Genomic DNA, 23,842 nt, shown 5'->3' with positions numbered 1-23,842 from the left:
TAAAACATCAATTTTCCGAACACCTAATAGAGTCAAGAATACATAGCTTTGCAACATGTGCAATGAATCTTTGAAAGTTTTGGCAAAGCAGTAGCCACTAAAATAGCATTTTATAGCTGAGAACAATGGAGGCTTTAAAAAAATACCCAATGAATACAAATGATGCAGCCTCCTGCACTAAGGCATGTCTCTTGTTTCTCCTTGTGAGGAGCCACCTAAGGCTCTATTAAAGACAGGACAGCCAAGTGTTTTTGCTTCTTTGTTTGTATCACATCAGAAAAAATCAAAGCCTTTGATTTTATTCAAGCAGAAAAATGGAGGAGAGAAGGGAAAGGCAAGATGGCATAGGGCGAAAGGGAGAGCTGCAGCTCACCCAGAATAATGACCAGGTGAGTCAGCCCCATCCCACAAGTGACTTGATCACCTCCTGACTTCCACAGCACACAGAGCGCATGCCACAAGAGAGGCAATATGCTGTTTAGCTTCTTTGCTAACTCTGACCATCAGCCTATTATTCTGACATCCCCACAGTGTTACTGCTATGTTATTAGAAATGAAAAGTTGGGCAAGCAAAGCATTTATAAAGTTATTTCATTAAGGTTGAAAACAAAAAAAAAAGAAAACAAACTGTGTTTTGTTGAGAGTAATTAAAGTCAAAACAAATCCTTCCTATCAAACATCTATTTGCTAGTTCTCAAATACCAACATTTCTTAAATTTTCCTTCATGCATTTAGTAAGTTTTCATTCTTTGCTTTTCTGAAATACCTGATTGAAAGACAGTATCAGTTACAGAAGTTGCTGCATTGCTCGGTGGCTGTGCATCAATACCAGACCTCAGTGAGAAATATGACATGCTAATCTTTGGAACGCCCTCATCACAGGAATTCTCAAGAGTTCATCTAACTTGGTGTCACTGTTTGAATGTTTACGCTCATTCCACAAACACGTATGTTGAAACTTAATCACCAGTGAAATCATAGTAAGAGGAAGAGCATTTAGAAAGCAGAATCTTCATAAATAGGATTAATGTCCTTAAAAAAGAAACCTGAGGGAGCTTTCTGTCCTTCTACCGTGTGAAGATGCAAAGAGAAGGCAGGATCTATGAAGAAGCCTCTAGAACTATGAGAAAATAAACTTGTCTTGTTTATCAGCCCCTCAGTTCATGGTATTTCTGCTCTAGCAGCCCAAGCAGACGAAGTATCTGATATGGGAAAAGAAGTTGGAGATGAAGTTGCCATGAAGTGCCCTAAACCACTACCAGTTCTCTGGCTCTCTAAAGTCATTGTCTTTCTTTTGCTGTCCCTCCCTCCTTCTCACTTCATCTTCATATATTATGCACCAGATCTTCTTCTGTTTCTTTTTTTTCCTGCTGGACACAACGTGATATAAAGAGCAGGGGCTTTACTGACAGTTAACCCAGATTTATAATTTTAGACCTTTGTTCCAGTGAGACTTTGGATAATTTTCTTAGCTACTCTTTCCTTTTCTTGGGCACACTCAAATTAGGTATGTTCATGAATATCTTATTGTATTAATTAGGACTAAATGAGACTATACGTGTAAAAGAGCTATACATGTAACATACTCACATATTGGTCATTTCATTTTCATTTCCTTTCTGAGGACTCTCTGCCAAGAGCCTCCCTTTCTCTGCTTCAGAAATTGCTTCTTTAGCATAGATCGGTTGATGCCTTGCAAAGCTAATGAGAAAACATGCATACGGCTCTATTTCAGACAGAGTCCCAAATGCATGTACCACATTACTTAGAAGGACAGAATTCCATGCCAGACTGCTGAAGTTCAAACTGCAGCTCCATCTCTTATGATCTATGTTTCCTTAAGAAAGTTAACTTCTCTTGTACCCAATTTCCTCATTTGTAAAACAAGGAAAATAATGAGTCTACCTCAGAAGACTTTAATGATGATGGAAGGAGCTAATGCATGTGGCTAAAACATGATAGGTGCACAATAAGCGTGTATAACTAAAAATCAAATATTAAATTCACCAAAAGACCTTCTCTGATTACTCTATTTAAAATGGTAGCCATCGCTCTTTCCCTCTTTTACATTACCCTCCTTCTCTTTTATTCTTAAGAGTTACCACCCTTTGACAAGACATATTTTTATCTATTTTTTTTTCTTTGCTTCCTATATGATTAGTTTGTCACTAACATGAAAGCAAAGATTTTTTTTCTTTATATGCAAGAACTAGAATAGAGTATGGAACTAAGTTGGTGCTGAATAATTATTTATTGATTGGATTATTAATGGAATCTGTGCAAAAAATTCTGAGCAGAGAAAGATATGACATGTTTGAGGATGAGTGAAGCCATGATTTGAGGATAGGCGATTTCCTGTTCTCTAACTGAGCCCCTTCTTTGGCAGAAAATCCTGAAAATCAAGTGAAATCCTCCGGGTGATAGGAACAAACTTCTCCTAACTACAGATATGAACTCCTACTCACCTGATATCCTGAGTGAAATTAAGGTTTCTAAGATGTCTCATATCATGTATGTATTTAAGTTTTATTTTATTTTAATTGAAAAAAATAGTACCTCCCTTTAGGGAGTGCAACATGATATTGATAAATGTCTACATTGGTGGAATGATTAAATCAAGCTAATTAACACACCCATCACTTCAAATATTTGGTATTTCTTTTCAATATGAAACCTTGAAAATCCATTCTTTCAGCTATTTTGAATTATACGTTATTACTAACTACAGTAACCATGCTATGCAATAGAATTTCAAAACAATTCTGCTTCTTTAAAATATCATCTCAGGTTATAATTGTTTAGATGGTTTAGCACCTCAATAAAGAAATCCTTTACCTAAACTCATTTTAAAGAAATATATTTTATCAAAGATCAAAACAGAAGGGATTAAGCATTAACTCAAGAGGAAGGCCAAAACATTGGGCCTTGGCAATATGAAGCAGAGACACTCTATCTACCTGACTGTGAGAGGAAATAGCTCTGAACTTTACCACTTCATATCGATATGTTTTATATGCATGCCCTTCAAAGGACAATACAGAACATCACCTATCAGGGTGCTTTTGGTTGATAAATATAGATTCCTCTGTGCTGGTGGCAATCTCAAGTTCAGTTGGATTTGATAGCTATCAGCTGTGCCTCATAAGAAATAGATGCCCCCCAACATGGCTGCTTGGATAACCCCTATTCTTATTCATCGACGCTACGCCAAGGCTTTCAAAGAAAATACAGATCAAAGATTTGTGCCAGTGCTTCTTCACTTTAGGTCTGGCTTCCAAGGCAAAGCTGAACCTTAACAGCTTCTGGTCATGAGTTGTAAACATTGATGTTTATTTCACTTGGCCACTTGTTTATTAATGGTAAGCACTGGTGATTTATTTTGTTGTACAAAAGCTTTTTGATAAGGTGAGATCCCATTTGTTGATTCTTTGAAATATTTCTCTTGAGGTCTGGTTTTTGTTCATGAAGTCTTTGCCTACACCTATGTCTTTGAGATTTCTACCTATTTTCTCTTCCAGTAAATTTAGTGTTTCTATTTTAATATTTAGATCTTTGATCCACCTTGACTTTAGTTTAGTGCATGGAGATACACATAGGTCTAGTTTTAGTCTTTGGCATGTGGAAAGCCAGTTTTACCAGCACCACTTATTAAAGAGAGTATCTTTCTTCCAGTGAGCATGTTTGGCTCCTTTGTCAAAGATAAGGTGGATGAGTGTGTTTGGGATTCCATCTGCATCTTCTGTTCCACTGATCCTCAGGCCTGTGTTTTTGCTGACTTTATCAGCATCAAAACCATGCTGATTTTATCACAGGGGCTTTGTAGGAAAATTTCAGGTCTGGGATTGTGTTCTCTCCAACTTATCTTTGTTGCCCAGAATTGTTTTTGCTCTTCTCGGTCTCCTCTGGTTTCAAATGAATTTTAGGAATGCTTTCCCTACATCTGTGAGGTATACTAATGGCATTTTGATTGAGATTGCATTAAATCTTTATAACAATTTTGGGAGTATGGCCACTTTCACTACCTTGGTTCTTCCTGTCCAAGAGCAAAGGATATCTTTACATTTTCTGATATCCTCTCTGATCTCCTTTTTTAGGGTACTGTAATTTTCACAGTACAGATCATTTCTTTCTTTGTTAGACTGATTCCTAAGTATTTCATTTGGGTGCTATTTTGAAGTGTGTGTTTTCCCTAATTTCTCTCTCTGCGAGTTTGTTGCTTATATAAAGGAATGTTACTGAATTTTGAATGTTGACTTTGTATCCTGCCATACTACTGTATTTGGATATTAAAGATACAAGTATTTTGGTGGAGTTTGTGGAGTCTTCTATATAGAGTACCATGTAATCTGCAAATAGTGATAATTTAACTTCTCCCAGACAAAGGATTTATATCTAGAACATATGAAGAACTGAAAAAAATCAGACCCCAGAAACTCAGAGAACCAATCTGAAAATGGGCATCTTAGATGAATACATACTTCTCAGATGAAGAAATACAAACATCAAATAAATACATGAAAAAATGTTCAACATCACTGGTCATTCAAGAGACACGAATTAAAACAACACTGAGATTCTATTTCACCCCATAAAGAATGGCTATCATCAAAAAAATCAACCAATAACAAGTGTTGGAGGCACTATGGGAAAAAAGGAACCCTTCTCCACCACGGACTGGAGTGTAGGCTGGTGCAACCACTGTGGAAAACAGTGTGGAGATTACTTAAGAAACTAGGATTAAAAGTGCCATTCAACCTAGCTATTTCCCTTCTGAGTATCTTCCTAGAAGAATAAAAAACATTATATCACAGTGATATATGCACACCCATGTTAATAGCAACACAATTTGTAATAGCAAATCTTGGAAACAACCCAAATACCCATCAAAAAGATGTGTTTTTTTATATGATGGAGTACTGTTTAGTCATAAAGAAGGATAAATTTGAGATTTTTATGGGTAAATGGGTGCAACTTGTGACAATTTTCATAAGTGAAATAAATCAGACTCATATGTGTAAACGTCCTATTGTCTCACTAGTGTAAGGAGCTGAACAATTAACTAAGATCCAAAATGTACAGTAGGTATTGTGAATTGGGAGGAAACTGTTCAAAAGAAAAGACAAACTGTGATGGGGGGAAGGGGGAAGGAAGAATAGGAAAAAGAAAAAAATATATTTATACACAAGATACTTAAGATAGTTATACTGCTAGATTCTCTTAGTTCACTGAAAAGTTTGTGCTTATATTGTTTGGACAAGATATCATGCCTGTATCTTGTACTCTAAATAACTACCATGAAGACAACAGTACGCAATGTATTAATAATTATAACTCTCCTGCTAACCTGTTTTGAAACTATTTTATTGCTACTTTAATGTTTTTCTCTTTAAAATACAAAAAAGATAAGCACTGACACCTCAGGGACTGTACAGTATGAAGGTGTCCCATGTCTCTGAGTAGTATATTATAGAAGAACTGTTCCAAGAGTACATGCTTTGGTATTACATAAGGAAGACCTGCTAGTACTGACATTTTTCTAGAGAATAACATTTCTTTCAAGGATCTAAAACTGAATTGCTTTAGGGATGATCGATTCTCTGGATCAAGTGCATTAGGATGAGCTAACTTTTCTAATGGTCATAAAAATAAGGAAAGTAGACTACTTCAGTCAGGCCTATAATAAAATTGTGAGGCCCTGCCAAACACTTGCTAATGCAAACTAGGCACTTACTCTGGACTCTATGTCCCTTTGTTCTTCTCTTATTTGATGTTATGTAAGATAAGCTTATGGTGAAATCTCTGAATTATTTTGTTTTGTTGGTCACAATGATAAGATAGGATTAAAGATGACAGAAGAAAGAACTGACAAAATGCCTATAAATAGGAAGCACAAAATATCCTTTTTCTGGTGAGATGCTACTGGGAATCGAACTCAAGACCTTGCACTTCCAGGCAGGTGCTGTGCTGCTGAGCTATATCACTGGCCCAAAATGTCCTCCTATAGGGCAACAAAATAATATTCAGAAAAAGAAAGATTGCTTCCTAATGTGGGATGTAAAATGCAGTGTCTGAAATTTGACTAAACAAGAACAGTTCTTCTATTTTATACTACTCAGATACATGGGACACCTTCACACTGTACAGTCCCTGAGATGTCAGCGCTTATCTTTTTTGTATTTTAAAGAGAAAAAATTGAAATAGCAATAAAATAGTTTCAAAACAGGTTAGTAGGAGAGTCTTTTATCTAATGCTCGCTCTTTAGCACTATGTAGCCACAGTGAGTATGAAAGTTCCTCTTCATACTCACAGCCTGGCTTTTACCATTTTTTCCCTCTCTGGATTCCATACTCTACTTACCTTGGATGGGCTTTACTTTTACCTGCTATTTTCCTATCAAAATCTGTCCAGCACCTTCATATAATACTCAGTATAGATAACAGATAATTGTACAACTCACTTTCTTCCACAGCAACTTCTGTGTAAAGATCAAATAATTTAAATGAAAGGAGACATTATTGAGACTAACGTCCAGCCATCTGGCCAACAGCTGAGAGAAGACAGGGATGCAAGATGTGGGCCACAATCAGGAATCAATGTTTTTATTGCCTCCTTGAGATTCAAGTATAGTGTATGTTTTATTCTAAGAAAGCTTATCCCAGAAACACAGCCTTCATAGAAATTGTTGAGGTTACCTTCTTTAAATATGTAGTAGAACTCTCAGCTTGAACCTTGTTATGTTCACTGCTGGAGTTCAGGTCAGTCTGCATGACTATAGTTAACTGGTAGAGTTAGTTTGTATGTAGGATAAAGGAAGAATGATGTTTTGTCCAATTTCTGCATAGATTCTTGAGTCAATAAAGTGGGAAGAGTTCAAGATGGTACTGGGTACCCCATTTAAACTTAAAGATTGGGATCTGAGCCTGAAGGAGGGCAAGGTTGAAAGCAGAAGCCAAAGAAGCTAATTTCACAATGAGAATAAAGAAATACAGGGTCACAAGCAATGTTCATTCTGTACCCAGGTGGCAAAGTGGAATAAACAGTGGGCAGAGTGGCACTGTTTCTGTTTACACAAGGTAGCACTGATACAGTGAGACCTGAAGAGGCCTTAAGTGCTGCTTTGGCTCTTGACAAGTTTGCTGCTTTTGAGAACACAAGAAGTTGTTAATTGGTGGTGGCTGTCATGGTGGTATACAGCTTTAACCCCAACACTCTGGGAGGTTGAGGCAGAAATATTAACAGTTAAAGCCCAGGTGGGGCAACTAAGTGACTTGGCAAGACTCTTTCTCAAAATAAAAAAAAAAATTAAAAGGGCTAGAGATATAACTCAGTGTAAATGTGCTTGTTCAATCCCCAGTACTACAAACAAACAACCACCCTAAGCAGGAATCATGGTACCACAGCTGGCATGGCAACTGTGCCAGCAGCAGCATGGGTCTTCTTGGGGCCTGAAGTGGATGAATACGAGAATACCATTTGTAAGCACTTTTGAGACAATGCAAAGATTTTCCTACAGAAGCAGATGACACTTTGGGGCAGAGGGGTCAAGACATCCATAAATATACAAGTGAAGATAACAAGACAGTAATACTGGCATTATTATAGTTAATGACTACATAAACAAAGATATTAGTTTAGAATTTATTACATGTTTATCTGAGTATATTTTTGTTATTGTTTGCTTATTTTTGTGTGTTTAGTATGGAGACAGCTAGCTTCCTGCCTAACCTCTCAATGAATCCCCTTTTTAGTTAAAGTTATACATGTCTGGCAGAGCTGTTGTGGTGGAAAAGCACAAAGCTAACTGGTTGTTATGAGAATCAAACTGGCTGTGTGTGGTGGTGCATGTCTGTAAGCCCAGCACATGGAGGCTGAGGTGAGAGGATTCTTGTGAATTCAAGGGCAGCTTGTGCAACACAGTATGTTCAAGGCCAGCCTAAATTACACAGAGATACCTTGTTTCAAAAAAGAAAAAAAAAAAAAAGAAAAAGAATCAAACCCATGGCCTTGACATTATTAGTATGTTTTAACCATCTGACTTAACTAACTGGCCATAATCCCAGGAAATATTTTCCTTTTGAACTCTAAAACTCAAGAATTTCAGTAATGTGATATAGATATGTTGGTTTGTGAGCAAAAATTAGAAGATTCTGTGAATCAATGGCCTTAGAGTTATGAGAAGCAATGTAAAATTGAGATAAATGTCTGCTCTGGGAAGAGATTAAAACATTACCAAGAGATAGAGTGTAACCTTCAAAAAAAATGTAACAAAAATTGAGGTAAACAGATTTAATGAAAACTTAGGCTTTCTAAATCCATTTTCTTATATTATTTGCTGTTATTGTTAGGAGCTCATTAAGCAGTGACAGATGTCACTAATACACATATCTTATAACACACATAAAATGTGTTTGGTACATAGAAGAAGACAGTGATTAGAGCATTTCTGAAAGATATTGCTAACTACTTCCTACTTGATCTGAAAGACATCTTTTATTTTATATTTTAGAAAGTATATAAAATATAAAGCTTGAGTCAAAACTAGATTTATTTTCTGGGGAATTATGAAGCCAAACTGAAGCTGTCCTTCATATATATATATATATATATATATATATATATAATTTGTTCTATGTCAGTGTGGACAGAGAATTCAAAACAGGAACATATTTATTAACCAAGTTGACCTTTGTTTAAAAAATAATAAGGTTTGAAACATGAAAATAGAATGGATGCAGATCACTTTTTTTCATTTTGGCCAATAAAGAAGTTGCTTCACCCAGACAATGTTCTGGAATAAAGGTACAGTCCTAGGTAAGAAGACTGTGAGAGGTGAAACACCTGCTTAGTGCTTATTATTTAGCAGGCATACTAAGTGCTTCTGCAGATGTTCACTCATTGAAAGTACTATAAACATAGGTACTATGATTATCTCCATTTTTTTAGTAAAAGAAACTAACATACAAAGAAAGGACATGACTTCCTGAAAATCAGAGAACCAATAGAATTTTGAGTTGAATCCAGAGAGTTTGATACCAGAGATTATATCTTTGGCACCACATCATGCTGTGGGCAATGGAAGGGCAATAGAAGCATTCCCGGTTTGTGCATTCTGCAGTATACACAGTTAGATTCCCATTTTTTATGAGTAAATATCTTAAATAAGTACACATGTTAAAGCAAATGTAAAATGCTCCAAAGACACTACTATGTATGCTCCTTTCTTCTGAGATAAATGAATAAATAAATGAATAAACAGATGCCTTGGAAGTAAATAATTTTAGAATACACATCAATTTCCTATGAAAACATAACACACTTTTTAGCCCCCTGTATTATTCAAACTTATATGCATTGCCAACAAGATTTTTTTTTCTTGTGACAGGACAGGGGAAGGACTACTCTTGCTCTTATTCAGCACTGAGATATAATTTTATATGTTTCAATAAAATGGAAATGGGTAATTAATGCTAATGTTCAGAACTATACTCCAGGACAGAATGAGGGAGACTTGCATTGATTCCCTTCTATTTTAAGCAAAGGGAGGCTCATGAACACTGAAAAGGATTGTTATAATTTATTACCCAAATTAAATTGCACTCAGAAGACATTACTTTTTGAATTGAGACATACGTATCAATAATTTTTTTCCACTCCCACTATAAAACTGCTGACATTTGTATTTACTTGAAAATACGTAGATTCCTGGTATTTCTTTCAGAAACTAAAAGAAAGTAATACTTGTGTCAAAAAATATTACTTGTTTTAGGATCTCCACAAAAGAGAGATTCTGTGAGTTATTGGCTAGAATTACACTGTATTATTTCAGTGGGTCAATTTTATTTAATAGCCTTTGGGGCAATGGTCTCTTATCTCTTTGGAAATATCAGCCCACCACTATCAGCTCTCTACTATCAGGGCAAAGGAAGATTGTGAACAGAGGGTTGGAAAGTTTAGAACTTCTGCAGGACAGCACTCTTAATCTTCCCTAAGCTACAGAACACCCTATGATGTGAGCTGTTTTTTCTAAAATGCAATGACGAACTTTCAGCCAGACAATAAACAAAAGTGTTTCCACGTGGGCGATCAAAAGGAAATTTTATAAACCTATGGTTTTCAGCAATAAGTCAGAAAGACTACATAAAGCAGACTAGTATCTTAAGCATTTCCCTGATTCTCTGAAGTAAGGAGAGATTTAGGAGTAAAAGGGGATTTTTCCATCTTGTTTTCTTATTACTTTTTCATTTATTTTCCATATTTGTTTCTATAACAGTTAGTTACCAAATTAGTTATTTGAACTATATCCTGATGCCCATAAAAGAGTGAGGTATACCTTCCACAAAACATTAATAAAATGTCTTAAGTAAAATAAAAATTAGAGTGAACCTTTTTTTTGGAAATGCTGGTTATTAGGCCAGTTGCACAGGTCCTCAATTTTTTAACATTTGAAATTATTGCAATAACTTATGATTTCTTTTGTGTACTCTCTTATGGATCAATACAGCCTATTATATAAATAATATAATAAGGAATCTAAGAAAGTGTAACAATTTGTATATAACTTAAGTGGATTTGTTTTGTGGTAGTATGGTAGTATTGGGAATGGTACTATGGTGTTGGGTATAGAATGTTTAATTTTCACCAAGAATTTCAGGAGAAAGGGAGTTTGGTTTAAAGTTTAAACTGATCAAGTTTTATGTTCTAATTTCATCTCTTGACTACTAGATGACCTGGGATATGTTTTGTCTCTTGGATCTTAGCTTCCTTGTGGGAAAACAACACTAAGTTGTGATACTATCAATCAGTTTTAGATAAGTCACTTAATAAAATTACTAAGCATACTCATGTACAAATTCACAGGCATGCACCAAAAGCCCCACAAGGGCTGGGGATATAGCTCAGCGGTACAAGCGTCTGCCTGGCAAGCGCAAGGTCCAGAGTTCGATTGCCGGTACCAAAAAACAAAACAAAAAAAAGCCCAACAAAACAATTTCATATGGGTCAAGGGATTAAGCATATAAACAAAGCTTCTGATAATATCCCCCATGACGGGGCAAAACTTGATGATAGTCATTAATTTGATTGGTTCATGTATGTAAGGAGCAATCATAAATTGTGGGTCAGAGGAGATAAATGGTACGTTTTTAATCGAAGAGATTCAACATTTATTTTATCATAAAAATTCAGTAAAAAACTATATATGAGATCTACACAAAGAATCCATATACACACCAGATAAGTTTAAAACCTGATTGAAACACATCTCCACAATAATAGGGAATTAAACCAGAAAGACCAAGTATCTTTAGTGAGAAACCTTATTGTGTCTGTATTTTGAATCCTGCTTTAGTCCAACTCTCTCTCCAGTAATGAGGGACTGGGTCACACACATTTGTAGCACCCCAGGCAGCTGCACTGCTTCAGCACACTTCTTTACCACTGAGGCTGAGCACAAGAGGTCCATCACCACCACATCGAATACACCTAAAGCAGTGTATTTATTATGCACACTTGAATGGTGCTGCTCCACGGAGGCTGCCCTTCACCCAGATCATGAGGATCTCAGACAAGAGCTCCAGGAAGTTCCACTGCTGATCTGCCACCAAGATTACCTTCAGATTCTGGGAAGGGTTTTCACGGGGTTGTCAATCCAGAATTCTTTGTTCCTCAAGGCTGTATTTAGCTGGCAACAGATTATTATAGTAGTTTTGGAACTCATTAGCACTGCAGCTGTCATGAACCGAGACATGAGATACACAAAGAATCCCACGGGAAAGGCCCAAAATGTAACTTCCAGGTTCAGCAGTGCTGGTCAGCAATTAGGAGATACTGGTAGGCCATGTTACCTTGGACTTTGAAATTCTCAAGGATTTAGCCAGCTCAGGCTCAAAGCTGGGATACTGTTTGCTACTTGTTGAAAGAAGGAGTTTGTAAAAATTGCATCTCTTCCTCACTCATTCTTGTAGGAAGATCTGGTAGTTTTGAGCAACTGCCGAACTTGTCACTTGTGGCCATAATGAGGAGAAAGGCATATCTCAAAACAAGGTCTTGTTGAGGGGCAAAGGCCCCCTCTGCTGTTCTAAGACAGACGGTTCACCTGTGTTGTCTCCAGTCTCACAGGACCTCACAAATTCTCCTGACTCCAACAGTGTTTACAGTGGAAGACTTGTAGCCTCCCCTGACAGGGGACTGATCTTCTGAAGTGGAAGCCAACAGATACAGGAAGTGAGGCAGATAGGGTACAGACCCTAAACCACTAACCTAAAGTAAGCTAAAAGTTGGAGCTTAAGTGAGTTAACATACCAAAAGGCCAGAATCATTAAACAAACTGACCCACAGGGTCTAATGGAATGCAAGGGACAAAGAACAGGTCTTTAACCAAAAGGAAGAGACCTGGGAGGGAGTAAAATGCAAACGAAGCAGCTTGCTTTCTGGACATCAAAGGGCTAGCTGCAACTGAGGGGCATCCCTGCCTTTTATCATGTACACGGGTCCAAAAACTGTATAAAATGCCAATGATTTAAACATCTGTGATGTTTTAGCCCTCCCCAACAACAGCTCCCCTCTCTTCTTTTATTCTCTCTAATAAACCCTCATTTGGCTATTCCCCACCACTTAGCACTGACTGTTTTGTCAGCTTCAATATTCATTGCCCCAAAACAAGAACTCCAGAGCAAGAGGGGGCAGGTTACACAGTGATAACTTTTCCTTTGCCTGATAGAACTCCCAGGAGACCCAGAGGACTTTCTGTGATCTCTCAGGTAGGGGTTATGCTTCTGCTGCTGCAGGCAGTGGGCGTGGCTGGGGAGCTGATGTTAATGCACTCTTACCTCTTCCCTTCCACCAAATTGGTTAAATTGCTATCTGTATCTGCCACCTTTGTGAGGAATGTCACTGTCTCCTATGGATCAAGCCCACAGGTCTGTTTCTTTGTTCCACAGACAAGAGGACAGCCATCGGCTTACACCAGTTTCTTTGGCCTTTTTTTCTCAATGCTGTAATAAAGCTCGCTACACTCTTTCCAATGCTTTTTCACCACACCGACACTGAAATATTCATCCTAGGAGAAGGCAGTCACATCAGTATCCAGCAGGAGTTGCACAGGTGGGGTCACACAAAAGAGTATCTTTGCCCAACAGATCACACTCATGCCCAGCATCAAAAAGCAATATATACTTCTGAGCTCCAACATCTGTGAGTTTTCCAGAGTAAAAATAGTGACTGGATGACTATTTGGCTACAATACAGAGCCCAACACAACTGTTCCCTGGAGAGGAGGCATCTAAGCCATTGGAGGAGCCACCAGCATCCTGGAAGGCATCTCTGAGCAATGACTACCACAGAAAGCACTAGCACCTAAATCTGCTCTTCTGATAGAGTCTGGAATGCGGGTGAAGGATTTGTCATCTGGCACCATATCCTATGTCCTATGGGCCAGGCACAACTGTTTCCCTGCTTCCAGTGGTCTGAGAAGGTAGGCAGTTCCTTTGCCCACACCTATGAGGTGTGACTGGAACCTTCCCTCCCTGTCTGACACCAATTATTGTATCATCCTCCTTCTCACACACATGTGACCCTGTCTAATTGACCCATTTTCTAGGACTCGGTTTTCCTAGGCCTCTTCAGGAGCTGGATAAAGCAAACTTTGTGGTTTGTGTCTCACTGGTTTCCCCCTTGAGTGATCTGGCTCCTCGCTCTGAGTTGCCACTGCTGTGCAAGGCCGAGAGACTTGTCCCATTCGTTGTGCCATGAAAGCTGGATGCCTTGAAAGAGGAGCTGACGTCCTGCAGATCACCTGAGCTAACCCCATCTGTGAAGGGTACACTTGAGTGAGTTTCTCACTCCTGACACTCTAAAATTGGTTTCTTAGGTCTCTTTAGGGATTGTTCTCATGTGGCAATGTGAGACATAGCTATGTGGAGGCTCAGACATATCAAACTCTTCTTCCCTCTGGCTGTGTAGTGACTGTATATAATCCCCAGGAGCACTGATAGGTTTTTAAACACTGCCACTCTCAGTCTGCACTATGACATTGTGCTTTCCAGAGTTTTGGTCCACTATACTGGTGCCCTGCTCATATACACATACAGCTCATATGCATTTCTGCTCCAGAGTAGCAGCAGCAGCCAGTGTGTGAGGAGGATGACACAGCTGAGGTACATTCTTGCAGCTGAGTTTCTGAGACCTACAGGGAATGTTCCATGGTCTGGATTCTTATGTTATTTTGGATAGGCCTTCCAATCAAGGCCCTACTAGGCTTCTTCTGGTTGACATCCCATTCTTCTTTCTGGCCTTCCTGTTCAGCTACCCGTTTTGCTTTTCCTTGAGGGCTGGATGTCCCTTTTCTGGTCCTCCACTTCAAGGCAGGAGAAGCAAGGGTCCTCAATAAGACTAATAGTCTTCATAGGCTGTTCACTTTGCCTAATCCTTTGATGGCCCTCCAATTTTTCTTTTTTCTCTTCTTCTTTAGTGCTTAGAAAATGAAGCAAGTTCTCCCTGCTAGGGAGAGAGAAAAGAGTCTCACCTCAAATCTTATCTTCTTGATGGACTTCACAGATGCAATTAAACACAGAAATGATCTTCTGGGGACTGGTAATGGCCTCAGCATAACAGTAGAACTACTTTTTTTTTTCTTTCATCAGTTGCAGGTTTTTCTAGGCTAAATTGCAAGGACTTTTCACTGGCTTCTGTTTTGGGAGCGACCAGTTTCATTCCTGCACACAGTTGCTCACTTAGTTCTGGGGCAGTCCCAGAATCCCCTTTACTTCCAAGTATGGCATCATTGGTCCCTACCATGTTTTCTGACATAACATCATTGGTTGCTATGGTGCTTGCTGGATAATTGCTAATGCCAACAGGAGTACTACATATATCACTTGGGCTCCAATTTTAGGTGCCCAATTAGAGTTGGGGTTCACCAGTCAATGGTGGAACAATATCACCTTCTTTAGCCAAAGTTAAATGAAATGGAGTTTCACTGGAACTTTCACAGAAGCTCTAGGCGGCACAGACAGAGGTTTTCTTGAACTGCTGGGCTTCTCCACCTGAGCCTAGCTGTATTCATTAACCAGTTTGGAATCTTCTGTGAATAAATTATCTTTCTCTTGAAGGTGAGGCTATTAGATCTCCTGGTCGGATCTGAGTGGTTCACTTACTTTCACTTAAGGCAATGGAAGCAGTGCAGAGTCTTTCTCTATTCGTTCCCTTGCTGTAGTCACTGATTTCATATCTCCCTCATATTTTTATTCTTCCCTTCTTGGGGATCTAATCTATTCTCAGCACATTATTCTATTTCTGTAGCAACATCCTCCTAGGACTGGGAATCTGAGCATTTCTCCACTCCTTCCAAAGTTTCACAAGAAACATCATCTCTGGAATATGGCTTCTTTATATCTACAATGAAAACACTTGAATCTTCTGAACTTGTTTCCTCCCAATCTTCCTGTTTCTTATGTTCTGAATTTAGTCAAATACGGGTAGTTTCTTGCTGGAATCAATACTAATAATGCTGGTTTAGATTTCCATAGTTTCTGGGCATTCTTGTTTAGGATTTTCTTTTTGAAGACATAATACTTGTTACTGAATTTGAGTCAGAGAAATGTACAATGAAATATTCTCTATATTTTCTTCTTTGGGTCCCTCTCCATGACTTTAACAAGTAGTCTCAGGGATCTTTTCTACATCATACTCTGAAGACCCCTGCTCTGGCTGCTGTTCTGTAACTTCCATAGCTTCATCCTAATCTAAGACACTAGACAGTATCTGAGAGTAGCTTGAGAAAGAATTGTATGAGTCCCTGAATCACATGTGAGATCAATACAAATAAATGCCTTCTGCTCTGGTTTCTTCTCTGCCTTTGAAGCCAGTGCCTAAAATACTGATGTGATCTCTGTTTTCTGTGTCATCCCCTTTTGCTTTGTCTTCATTCTGACTCAGGTCTACTTGGTCATCCAGTGCTAGATTCATCAGGATACTATCATTTTCAGCAGGAACGAGTTTAGAATTGAGGGGCTGGGGATTTAGCTCAGCCGCAAAGCGCCTGCCTGGCAAGTGCAAGGTCATGAGTTCGGTTCCCAGTACCGGAGAAAAACCAAAAAAAGAAAAAAAAGAACTGAAACCTTGAAACAAGGATTCAGCATCCTCACTTTGTGTGTTTTCCCCATCTTTATCAGTCCTCTGAAAATTCAAGCTCTCCGTCTTTGGAGACTGGCTGTACTCACTTGCAGAAAGCATCAACTTGCAGGAATTCCTGTCAAACCCAGCCCATGAACCTCAGGAAAATTCTTTGGTTCAATATCAAAAGTTTTAGAATACTCGAGTCAAAGAGGAAGTATGAAAATCTTCAGAATGCTGCGTATCATTTTATCATTCTTTCCAAACTTGTTGATGTTGGAAAAATACCATGCAGAAACTCAGGCTGGGATAGGAAAAGAAGGGATCCAGGGGTAAAGATGAGTGTGCTCTGAAACACTGGTGTTGAAGCTTTGGAAATATAGTGTACTCAGGAGAGGTATATTTTCTATTTGCACTGGTTTGTCAACTTGGAGTTTTCTGTGAAAAGGTTCTCCTCAGATAACACTGACATATCCACTCACTAATTTTTTCTTCCCTCCTGTTTAGTGAGACTGCTAGAAATAGTATAAGGGGATCAGAAAGATCAGAAACCATCTGGGGAAAGAGCAGGAATATCTGAGAAATTCCTGGAAACACTCTCCTGAACAAGGGACCTCTGACAGACAGCTGCAGGAGGTGCAGCGTGGTAGCAGGTATGGACACCCATGAACACTCAACTTCCTCCCTTAAAGGAGTAGAACATCCATCAGAAGCTCTTTTATTGCTCTGATCAAACAAGTATTCCAGCCCGGACAAAACCTCATCCTCTGGTGATTTCTGAATATGTCATTCACCTTCCACAAGTTCTTGAGCATGCATTTGCTGTTTTATTTCCATAGCAGCAAGAGACATTTTGGGACTAGAAGCCCTTGCATGTATTGGACTTTATTCTTGTACAACATATACAATTTTACAGGGCTGTGGTGTCACAGAGCTGTTTTTGTTGTGCTCTTTGGCCATAGGGATATCTTCAGTGCACTGTTCTTTATGCTTAATTTCAGTATCTGCACCCACATTAAATAGCCTGTATAGCCAGAATTGGTGGTCGTTAACTGTAGATATTTTTTATCTACTTCACATGGCACAATGTTCTTCAACATCCTGACTCTGGGAGAGTTCTAGGACCCCAAAGCGCAGCTGGGGTGAGGTAGGATCTTCAGCATCAAGGGAGTGTGTGATATCATATGGAATATATTCTTCCACTTCCTCTTTCTCCTTGTGTTCCAACTCTTCTTCCTTCTCCTCCACCACAACAGAAACAGATTCCAATGACATTCTCAGAACACCACATGTCTTGTTCAGCTGAAGTATCTCTTTAACGACCTGAGTGATAGAACCACATGTATCCAAAGGAGAACAATCCAGAATGTCTGAAGACTTGATTTCTTTTCAATGTTCACTGAACTCACTATTACTGTCTCCTTGTTCTGCAACTTGTGCTACAGCCGTCTGTCAAGGTTTAGAGACAACATCCAACACTAGGTTTTCTTTTTGAGTCAGTAGATTTGGAAGGTGTTCAGAAAGCCCATGAAACTGAGAACCAGAATCATTTTCTAGAGGCTTGCTTTCAGGCTGAGAATCTTCAATTGTCAGGCAAGGAGCAGCTTGCTTAGGAAAATCTAAATCCAACTGACTTCCAGTAGGGTCCATCTGATCCCCAGGCATCCCAGCAGGGAGTCTCCCCTGCTCAGCTAGAGGTCTTGGCACATTTCCCAGATTTCTCCATCTCTATCCTCAGTTCACCCCTTTTGCCACTGCCACCACCAGCTGTGAGGCGCCCCCTCATCCTGTCCCCTTTGGTTTTAAAGAAAGGAAAACTGATTAAGACAACCTGGGCCTGTTTGATCAGTTCCTTGTAAGAGCCCATAAAGTCCAAATAATTTTACACATCACTGCTAAAGGTTCATAATGCAAATGAGAAATGAATAAAATAAAATATCTAGTTCACAAAGCGCTACGGCATATTCCTTAAAAGAAGAGAAAAAGGGCTTATTTTCCATATGAAAACCCCAATAACTTTTCAGTTAAAAGGACAACTCACAAATATTTGCTCACTCAAGGAGGACAAATAAATATACCTCTTACTTGAAGGGTGAGAAGGGAAAGGATTATGTAAAAACAAGGTACTGCTGGGCAGAACACTTAGAATTTATCAATATACCCTCTGATCATATAGGAACTGCCAAGAGCCAGATTTTATGGGAAGAGGAAGGTGGTAATTCCTAAGGTGTGACTGAGAGCTTCTGAAAGAGTATCTTGGGTCTTCTGCTTCTGGCCATGAAGGAATAACTAGTCCTACACTTAATCTCTCACTATATACAAGTAGGGAAGTGGATGGAAGACATGAAATAGTGATTTTCAATTTCACAGGACTTTGATCTCTGAGAGAAGGAAAACAAACAAGATAACATTGATAAAATTATTCAAGCATTCTGCTTAAGGTTATTTTTGAATTTCACTGCAGGGCAGGGAGAACTCAAGCTAAACAAGGCTATTTCACTAATTTGAAGGGACAGATTAAAGTTTGAACAGGCTGAACTAGGTATGATTTGCAAAGCACAGCATTAGAGAAGATGGAACTAATGTGAGAAACAGTTTCACCGAAATGTATGGATCCTCCTGAATCTTTGTCATGATATTAAGCTGTATACTCTATGGGTAAAATTATAAGACGGGGCAAAGAATACTTATGCGGGAGCTATAAACTTAGAATTTCTAAAGCTCCCATAAGACTGGGAAAACTTTGAGTTTTCATCATGTAGAGTGGAGAGGCCTCTCTGCCTAGTAATCAATAGAGAATGAAGAAGAACCTACCCTGAGGAATAAAATGTATGATCAACTAGGAAAAACTCAGCCAGTTGAAATAGAAAGGGTAGAGAAGATATAATGTTCATATAATGACATTAAAAGAGCTGTTATAAGTATGATCAAGAATTTAAAGGAAAACGTAAAGATAATGAAAATAGAAATAAAAAACATGAAAAAGCTAAATATATCTAGATGTCAAAAGATAAAAACTTCACTGTACAGCCTTAATATGAATTTAAATATTGTAGAAAAAAGGATAAACTTTGAACAAAAATACTATCATAGCTTTAAGCAATAAATACATCACAGCAGAATCATATCAAGGAAAAAAAATCTGAGCAAATTAAACAGAGCAACAGTGACCTATAGAACAATGTCTAGGAATCTAATAAATGTACACTTAATTGGACTTTCAGAAAAGGCAGGCAGAAAAATTATGCAAAGAAAGAGCTCCAAATTTGACTGAAAGCACCAAACACAAATTTTAGGACGTTCATAAATTCTATGTAAATGTAAATGCCATACCAAGATGTCTACCTTTGCTGAAAATGAATGAGAAAAAAATTGAGCAATGATAAGCATAACAAGGTTTCTTTGTCCTCAGAAAACACCATCTTTCTAAAATCCGTGGTTAAAATGTGAATCCTTTTAGGGAGTGAAAACATTACACAGTTAAAATTGTGCTGGGGAAGAGTTTTAGGATTATTTAGAAATAGAACATCTGATGTAGAGCAGGGCTCTCAGATGAGACAGAGATTATACAAATATGAATAGACCCCAGAACATGAAGGGCCCTTCAGTAACATGTCACATGGCATCACAGCCAAGTTTCATCAATTTGACATTTGGATTCCAGATGATGGTCTTAGGCTAATGAGGGTCCTTGAACTGGGGACTTACTATTGGAGTTAAAACTTCTCAAAACTGGATAAAACCCTATAAGCTTACAGAACTGGATTTGTAAATTCATGTCCACTGAGGACAAACAAACTTATTTTCTCTTAGGCACTAAGTCTAAAATTTTTTACCCAAGGGATCAGTAGTCTGTTGGGTGAGGGAATATAACCCATATGGTTAGGACTTCTGCAAAGTGTAGAACATTAAGAGGACAGTAAAAAGTGGACTTTTTGATACTTAACATGCTGTACTATGAAAACAAATTATCAGAATAATATCAAAAATATTCACTACAGTATTCATTTAAGTAAAGATTAAAGTAAAGGTTGTGAGTAAGTAAAGATATCAAATAGGGTGTTTTTTTAAATGTGGACATTTAGAAAACAACTTGACCGCAACAAAGCATTATCATAATATAAAATTGAAAAATAAAATAACAGAGTACATGAAATACTTCATACAATTTGGAAAAGGACAGTAGACCAAGAGATGGAGGGATGATGGAGGGAAGGGCAGCAAAGGCAGGCAAAAAAAAAAAAAGAATTAAGGTGTTTTATGTACATGCGCCAACTCCCCACAATGAATGCAGTCACTCTGTACTGCAGACAAGGACTAATAAAAAGAAAAAAGAAAAACCAAAAATTATAAAGTAATAAGGTAAACTTTACAGAACACATTTGAAATTGCATATCACTCAGGTAAATGATATGACCCATAATTAAAATGTTGAAGACATGGAACAAGTACAATAATATACTAAAATTATTACAGGTATATATCTGCCAAAGTAACTCTGTCTGCAGCAGCAGTTACAGCAAGAAAGACCACTGGGTTAACATCATATAAATACGTTTCTCATACTTTCAGAGATCCAGGCTCTGCAACCTTCACTATAAGAGCTTTGAGGTTACTGTAGTACTCAGCATCTAGCCAGTAGGAGGAGAAGAAAGACAGGACAGGATTGCATGGGAGATTTTTATGAGCTATGCCTGAAAGTGGCTTGCATTATTTATTTTCCTTTATATTTCACTGACCAGAAATTAAGTCATATGGACAGATCTATGTTGAAGGGAAACTTGAGAGTATACTGCAGTTAAAAGAACTCAGTTCAATGAGCAATACACTGTCTCTGTAACAAAGTGGGAGAATTGGGAGTGGGGTTGGTTACCAAGAAATGCTTTTCACAGGGTTAAGAATAATACTTAACATAGTAAGTGCCTACTATAAGCTAGGTAGTATGTGAAACATTAGAATTAGAGCAAAACTGTAATTAAACTACTACCTATCTTAGTCACTTTCATGTTGCTAAGACACCCACAGTTTAAAGAAGGAAAGGTTGATTAGGTTGTGAGTTTGAAAAGGTTTCGTTCTATAGTCAGCTGACTTCAAGGCAGGGCAGCATGGCGGGGGGGCATGATAGAAAAGAAGCATCTCATGGCATGGGATGGGAAGCAGAGAGTGATCCAGCGAGGAGGGAAGGAAATATACCATTGCAGACCACACCCCAAACTGACCAAACCAGGCTTTACCTCCCAAATTGCTTTGATCATGCATCCATAATTCAATCATCTCCCCCAAGCCTCACCTAAGAGCACATGAGGCATTGGGAGGACATCTAGATATAAATCATAATGCTATTTCATCTGTTTATGGTTTGCTGGGGGTAAACCAACACCAGCTAACTTTTGCCACTCGTAGTAATAAATGTACGGGTGAGATAAGTGCACGGAATCAAAGATCTTGTTTCTAAAGATAATTCTTCTCATTTACCACTCCCCTAATCTTCAGTTCAGGGGAGATGATATCTTTCATTACACATTAAAGGAACATGAGCCAAACAATTAGAGCGAGGGGAATTTATAAACTTTTTCACATCCTTGCTGCATTGTGGTCATTTTTACTTGCAGCTCAGCAGTTTAATATACTTTATGAAGCTAAATTCTTGCCTATTTAACATTCACTAAACATTCTGTTCTCCATTCCTTACCAACCTTTTTTAAACAAATGGAAGGAGAATTTTTCTTAGCTATTGAGCGATTTGTCTTTACATCTGCCATTCTGAGCAGTGTTATTTCACTAAAACGTCCACAGATGAAAGAAATCATGAGTATAAAAAATTGCTCTCATGAAGAAAGGGTGGTTCTTAAAATCAGAGACGTTTTTTATTTTCATTATAAAAGAATGAGGTATCTGTCAAGACTGGATACCGATTTTTTTTGTACAATGCATAATCTTTCTTCCATTCTACTAGCATAAGTGATGCTTTAAGAATGATCCTAAAGGTAACCATTTCACAGACAAATATGATCCTGAAATCCTGAGTAAGATATTCCTTAAGACATTTTCTCCATTAGCCTTTAAAAGTAGCAGAAAGTTGTAGAAAAAGCTAAGTTGAGTGTCAGCAGAAAAAAATTGGAGTCCTATCTTACAGCAGAACTGTAAGAATATGGAGAGCACCTGTCTCAGTTTAACCTGGCTTCACTCTCGTTTCTGAATGTGCAGTGTGGGGGCTGGGGATTTAGCTCAGCGGCAAAGCGCCTGCCTGGCAAGCACAAGGTCGTGAGTTCGGTTCCTGGTACCGGAGAAAAACCAAAAAATAAATAAATAAATGAATGTGCAGTGTGTACTGGGGAGGGCCAGTCACGTATATATGTGTATATATATACATATGCATAAACGGATAGTATGAGAGTTTACTAGAATGCATGATATTTCTTTCTTTTAGCATAGAATAATTACAAAAGTGATATAATTTTAATATACAGGATAAAGTAAAATAAAAGAAAAATTGTTTAAATCTAGTATGCACAGATAACCACTTGCTGGGGTATAGCGTCACAGACTGTCTCAAGGTAAATACTCAGAATCTCTGTCACTTAATATGCCCTGGGCCCACATCCTGCATTTTAAAAATCTATTTTCTGTTTTGCTAAAGTACATCCCATTTTGGAAAACAATCAACAAGCAGCCAGGGGAACACTTTTTCCATTATTAGTGTTAGAGACATCAGCTATTTTCAGTTGGAAATACTTTGTGTACTTAAAACAAAAATAAAAGCAATATCACAATGGCTTTAGAATAAGAAACAAGGAGTATATGGATAGTGATCTACATAATAGTAAAGTTAGTGAAATGACCTGGATGGGAAATAAAGATTTATTTCATACTTTATTTGAATATTCTTGGGAGATAGACAATGAAGTATAGCATTAGTGTTCAATTCTATTTTTATTGAGTTAGGGGGTGTTTAAAAAAGCTTACAAATCTCCTCATTGAAAGTCAGCATTTTAATAAGCGGCACTGAAAAGAATTATACTCAGAGAGATGTAGGTGACAGTGGAGAACATGAGACAGGAAGGACTTCATAATGGCTGAGGTAATTGTGGTGGAAAACACTCAGAAAGCAGATTCCATTGACTTATCTGCTCATCTTCCTAACTACTGCCTAACCTCCTGACTTGAAATTATCTTCAATGATAATTTCAGAGCTCCCAGGTCCTATCATCTGGAACTATGAAGCAATGTAAAAGCCTTGGCTTGCAAAACAGTGTCATTCTCTGACTCAGGAATGATTCCTAATATAGAAATGTGTATTATTACTAATCAGGCCAGTTTCATAGACTTTGAAACCTAGGAGGAGCACACATTTGTCAGAGTATCTAGAGAAGCAACAAAAACATTGAAAAGATGGAAATCTGAGCATATTAAGACAGATTTAATAATAAAATTGGCCAGAGTGACTGGAGTCCATGACAGAAAATTAAAAGACCATATTCTAGGATAAGTTTCATGAATAAATGTGAACTTCAAATGTCAAAAGATGTTACAGGCTGGATTTTCTGTAGTAGACACTGGTATGGCGTTTGTCATGCAGGGTTTTTATTAGGGATCGTCACCTATAAAAGGAGGAAGCAGGATTAGGAAAGTTTAGCAGGGGCTGGGAATTTAGCTCAGCGGCAAAAGCGCCTGCCTGGCAAGCGCAAGGTCGTGAGTTCGGTTCCCGGTACCGGAGAAAAACCAAAAAAAA

General features: G+C 38.1%; 1 protein-coding gene and 1 pseudogene across 1 annotated transcript in view; both read right to left on the bottom strand.

Annotated features, from left to right (window-relative positions):
- The window catches only part of Il1rapl2 (interleukin 1 receptor accessory protein-like 2), a 1,160,877-nt gene that overhangs the window by 203,238 nt on the left and 933,797 nt on the right, over positions 1-23,842 (bottom strand). The gene's annotated exons all lie outside the window — the stretch shown is intronic.
- LOC102007705 lies at positions 11,303-17,778 on the bottom strand (annotated as a pseudogene).

Source organism: Chinchilla lanigera, unplaced genomic scaffold (assembly GCF_000276665.1).
Source record: "Chinchilla lanigera isolate Chin_1 unplaced genomic scaffold, ChiLan1.0 scaffold00147, whole genome shotgun sequence".
NCBI lineage: Eukaryota > Metazoa > Chordata > Mammalia > Rodentia > Chinchillidae > Chinchilla > Chinchilla lanigera.
The sequence above is the reverse complement of the archived record's forward strand: the minus strand, read 5'-3'. Positions and strand labels throughout refer to the sequence as shown.